This window comes from Amblyraja radiata, chromosome 28 (genome assembly GCF_010909765.2).
Source record: "Amblyraja radiata isolate CabotCenter1 chromosome 28, sAmbRad1.1.pri, whole genome shotgun sequence".
Taxonomy (NCBI): Eukaryota; Metazoa; Chordata; class Chondrichthyes; order Rajiformes; family Rajidae; genus Amblyraja; species Amblyraja radiata.
Window position 1 is genome coordinate 34,114,831 of NC_045983.1, and position 6,000 is coordinate 34,120,830.

Sequence of the window (6,000 nt, forward strand, 5' to 3'; positions counted from 1 at the left end):
ATATCCCTGACATCTTTCCAACTCAATCTAGTCCATCTGGAGGGTTTCAAAGGGACCTATGGGTAAGGGTGTTTTCCACCTTCCACAGTTCACGCCGTTCCCGGGATTATGTTGCTGACAGACGAGACAATGACTACTAATCCTCTGGCCAGAGTTTGCGACCTCGGATGCCACCATGTAGCTAATAGTGTATCGCCAGTTGCTTGAGAACCATAATGAGTTGCAAAGTGTACACACTCAATGACCCACGTTGCTAATTTGTCCGTCATACAAGTTTGTCCTGCCGGGGTAACCCACAATCCCGACAGACAATCAACCGTACAACCACTTTGTTTCCATAATTTTACATCTTTCTCAGGAGCATCCTCCTGTAACCTAATGATGTCTTCGATAGTTGGCATTGGTTTTTCCAAGGGAGACTTGTCTTTATCTACACTTTTAGTCTGCCTCATCATTTTAGACACAACCACCCTGCGCCCCCTGGGACATTTCTTTAGCTTCTTGGTCAGCTTGACGATTTCCTATATCTACTGGAATTTAAGCTTTAGCATGGGCACTACATTGTATCACTGGAAGGTCATGTTTGACTAATCTTCTTGAATTTATTGAAGAGGTTACTAGGGAAATTGACGAGGGTAAAGCAGTGGATGTTGTCTATATGGACTTTAGTAAGGCCTTTGACAAGGTTCCTCATGGAAGGTTGGTTAAGAAGGTTCAACTGTAGGGTATAAATGCAGGAGTAGCAAGATGGATTCAACAGTGGCTGAATGGGAGAAGCCAGAGGGTAATGGTGGATGGCTGATTGTCGGGTTGGAGGCAGGTGACTAGTGGGGTGCCTCAGGGATCTGTGTTGGGTCCTTTGTTTGTCATGTACATCAATTATCTGGATGAAGGTGTGGTAAATTGGATTAGTAAGTATGCAGATGATACCAAGATAGGGGGTGTTGTGGATAATGAAGAGGATTTCCAAAGTCTACAAAGTCTACAGAGGCCCAGCTGCCGAGAGGACTCTCCCGACGCCGGGGCAAGACCACCCGGTGAGAACGGCCAGGGACATCGGGCCTCCGTAGAGGCAATTGCGGTGGCCTCAATAGGCCTGACTTTGGGGTGAACGTGGGGTGGGGACTGGACATTGTGCCTTCCCCCACAGTGCTATCCACTGTGGGGGGATGATTTTTTTGTCTAATTGTAGTCCTGTAGGTCTGTGTCCAAGATGGCTGCCGTGAAGAGAGAGTGGACGCTGGCGCGCTTTGGCTGCCGCTGCTCCCTCTTCACATTGTGTTTTTGATTTTGTTTTTGGATTGAATTCTGTTTTTAATTTGTGTCTCTGTGATGTCTTTATTACTTGTTATATTCCGATTATATGTTATTCCGATTAAATAAAATTTATTATTATTATTACAGAGTGATTTAGGCCATTTGGACGAATGGGCTGAAAGATGGCAGATGGAGTTTAATGCTGATAAATGTGAGGTGCTACACCTTGGCAGGACAAATCAAAATAGGACGTACATGGACGTACATAGAACGCCTGTTGATGTTTAGTTGAGAGTAGTGTTAAACTTGTTCATGATATATGTATTTTTATTTCTATTTATTTTTAACTGCACACTGAATGGACACTGGTTTGAGTAACGTTTTTTTGTTTCCTCTGGGTATGTGAGTACTCAGGATATACAATACAATACAAATGGTAGGGAATTGAAGAATACAGTTGAACAGAGGGATCTGGGAATAACCGTGCATAGTTCCTTGAAGGTGGAATCTCATATAGATAGGGTGGTAAAGAAAGCTTTTGGTATTCTAGCCTTTATAAATCAGAGCATTGAGTATAGAAGCTGGGATGTAATGTTAAAATTGTACAAGGCATTGGTGAGGCCAAATCTGGAGTATGGTGTACAATTTTGGTCGCCCAATTATAGGAAGGATGTCAACAAAATAGAGAGAGTACAGAGGAGATTTACTAGAATGTTGCCTGGGTTTCAACAACTAAGTTACAGAGAAAGGTTGAATAAGTTAGGTCTTTATTCTCTGGAGCGCAGAAGGTTAAGGGGGGACTTGATAGAGGTCTTTAAAATGATGAGAGGGATAGACAGAGTTGATGTGGACAAGCTTTTCCCTTTGAGAATAGGGAAGATTCAAACAAGAGGACATGACTTCAGAATTAAGGGACAGAAGTTTAGGGGTAACATGAGGGGGAACTTCTTTACTCAGAGTGGTAGCGGTGTGGAATGAGCTTCCAGTGGAAGTGGTGGGGGCAGGTTCGTTGGTATCATTTAAAAATAAATTGTATAGGCATATGGATGAGAAGGGAATGGAGGGTTATGGTATGAGTGCAGGCAGGTGGGACTAAGGGAAAAAAGTTGTTCGACACGGACTTGTAGGGCCGAGATGGCCTGTTTCCGTGCTGTAATTGTTATATATATGTTATATGTTACCTAGAGTCGGTGTAAACATTCACTCTTATATTCTTCCCTGCGATACAGGCTCTTATTAAGGCAAACAGCTCTGCTTGTTGTGGAGAGAATTGTGCTCTGGGGACGGAGTCCAATGGGTCCCACTTGGTCTAGTATACCTATAAAAGTCTCATCTTGTATGTGTGTATGTTGTATGTTTTGTATCTTCCTCAAAACGCTACGCGCTAGCGCTTAAATGTTTACATATTCTAACTTACATTTTTCCTGCCCACGCCGTACTCAGGTTCACTTAAGATTTCATCCTATATTTCACAAGTTACTCATAATTAAAGTTTAAAATAAAACCTCACCGAGAGCCTTTTGTCCAGCAGTTTCCAGTGATGATGTCACAATGCCATCTCACAGACATCCAATCACAATGGATCTCATTTACAAATGACATCACGATGGGACATTGCCAATGGTAACCGCAGCTTTTCACAGAGCCATTTTCCAGCAGCTTCCAGTGATGATGTTAGAATGCCACTCACAGTGCACCAATCACAATGGGCTCTCAAGCTGCTGAGTGCCACAATGACATCACAATGGGACGTAGCCACCGTTAACCGCTGCTTCTCACCGAGAGCCTTTTTCCAGGAGCTTCCAGTGATGATGCTATATTTCACGTTATTGATGATGAAAACAATAAAAATGCCAACTTTAACAAGATTTTACTCTTAAAATCCTTCCTGCCGGCTTCTAACACACTTCGATACAAAGTTGCAAGACAGGAACACTGAATTTTTCACCTCAATGGGATAACACAGCAAGTGCTTCAACAAGTCAAGAGTGTTTTATTGTCATGTGGCCCAGATAGGACAATGAAATTCTTGCTTGCTGCAGCACAACAGAATATGTAAACATATTACAGAACAGGAGATAAAAGTTCAGTGTGTCTATATATCATAGACCATATATGTACACAATAAATAAACAGATAAAGTGCAATAGGCTGTTATTATTCAAAGCTTTTTGATGTTGTGTTTAATAGCCTGATGGCTGTAGGGAAGATACTGTTCCTGAACCTGGATGTTCCAGATTTCAAGCTCCTGTACCTTCTTCCCGATGGCAACGGAGAGATGAGTGTGTGTGGCCAGGATGGTGTGGGTCTTTGATGATGTTGGCAGTCTTTTTGAGGCAGCGACTGCAATAGATAATAACAGACTATTATCTAAATGGTGGCCGACTAGGAAAAGGGGAGATGCAGCGAGACCTGGGTGTCATGGTACACCAGTCATTGAAAGTGGGCATGCAGGTGCAGCAGGCAGTGAAGAAAGCGAATGGTATGTTAGCTTTCATAGCAAAAGGATTTGAGTATAGGAGCAGGGAGGTTCTACTGCAGTTGTACAGGGTCTTGGTGAGACCACACCTGGAGTATTGCGTACAGTTTTGGTCTCCAAATCTGAGGAAGGACATTATTGCCATAGAGGGAGTGCAGAGAAGGTTCACCAGACTGATTCCTGGGATGTCAGGACTGTCTTATGAAGAAAGACTGGATAGACTTGGTTTATACTCTCTAGAATTTAGGAGATTGAGAGGGGATCTTATAGAAACTTACAAAATTCTTAAGGGGTTGGACAGGCTAGATGCAGGAAGATTGCTCCCGATGTTGGGGAAGTCCAGGACAAGGGGTCACATCTTAAGGATAAGGGGGAAATCCTTTAAAACCGAGATGAGAAGAACTTTTTTCACACAGAGTGGTGAATCTCTGGAACTCCCTGCCACAGAGGGTAGTCGAGGCCAGTTCATTGGCTATATTTAAGAGGGAGTTAGATGTGGCCCTTGTGGCTAAGGGGATCAGAGGGTATGGAGAGAAGGCAGGTACGGGATACTGAGTTGGATGATCAGCCATGATCATATTGAATGGCGGTGCAGGCTCGAAGGGCCGAATGGCCTACTCCTGCACCTAATTTCTATGTTTCTATCCCTTCGATGGTGGGGAGGTCAGAGCCGACGATGGACTGGGCAGTGGTCACAACTTTCTGCATTTCTTTTCCGCTCCTGGACGTTCAAGTTGCCGAACCAAGCCACGATGCAACCGGTCAGCATGCTCTCTACCGTGCACCTGTAGACGTTCGAGAAAGTCCTCCTTGACATACCGACTCTCCGTAATCTTCTCAGGAAGTAGAGGTGCTAATGTGCCTTCTTTATAATTGCATCAGTGTTCTTGGACCAGGAAGGATCTTCACAAATATGCACGCCCAGGAATTTGAAGTTTTTGACCCTTTCCACCATCGTCCAGTTGAAATAAACGGGATTGTGGGTCCCTATCCTACCCCTTCCAAAGTCCACAATCAGTTCCTGGGTTTTGCTGGTGTTGAGAGCCAGGTTGTTGTGCTGGCACCATTTAGTCAATCGGTCGATCTCACTTCTATACTTTGACTCATCACAGGAGGGGGAGTGCAAATTGGTATTGCAACTGGAACTGCTGCGGCAGGCAGGGGAAGTGCTGAGGGAGGCAGGGGAGTGCTGGAATCTTGCGTTTGGAGACGGCTTCAGTTGGGGACCACGCTTCCAGTGGGGGCTATGGGTTAGTGGTGCAATGTTGCTTTGGGGAACGGGTTGCGTTGGGAGACCAGCCCTCCAGTGTGACGCCGCACCTCCCTCCCCCCGCGTTGGGGATGGGACCCAATGGGTTCCACTTCGTCTAGTATATTATTAAAACTCTTGTCTTGTTTGGACGTCTGTCTGCGTGTGTGAGTGAACGAGCTCAAGCAACTATGCCAAAACGGTACACAATAGCCCCAAATTATTTGCACCACTTTACTCACCTTTGTCCCGTGGTCGTTTATATAAAGTTTTGTTCAGATTGATGTTGCATTTCACAAGTTATTGACATTTAAACGTTTAAAAAAGCCCACTTTGGGAAGAATAACTGCGACTGTGATGTGAGTTTTCTGGCAGTTGCAGCTATGACGTCACAATGGCAACTCACAGTCCTCCAATCATAATGGCATCTCATTTATATACGCTGCCGTGAACATTCCGCCACCCGGCAATGACATCACAATGGGATCTCAGCTGCACCCACCTTACTCACCGATGTCCCGTGGTCGTTCCTGTCAAGTTTGATGTTATATTTCACAAGTTATTGATATTTAAAAGTTGGATCAGAGACTCTGGCAGTTAGAAGCTATGATGTCACAATGGGATCTCATTTGCATAAGCAACCAATGACATCACAATGGGATAAGCGTGTGATTAGTGTGTGTGTGGGGGGGGTCGTGTGTGTGGGGAGGGGGGGTTAGTGTGCGTGTGTGGGGGAGGGGGGTTAGTGAGTGGGGGGGGGGGGTTAGTGTGTGTGGGGGGAGTTAGTGTGTGGGGGGGGGATAGTGTGTCTGGGCGGTTAGTGTGTGCGTGGGGGGGGTTAGTGTGTGTGGGGAGAGGGTTAGTGTGTGTGTGGTGGGGGTTAGTGTGTGTGGAGGGTGTTAGCGTGTGGGGGGGTTAGTATGTGTATGGGGGTGGTTAGTGTGTCTGGGCGGTGTTAGTGTGTGTGTGGGAGGGTTAGTGTGTGTGTGGGGGGTGTTAGCGTGTGGAGGGGTTA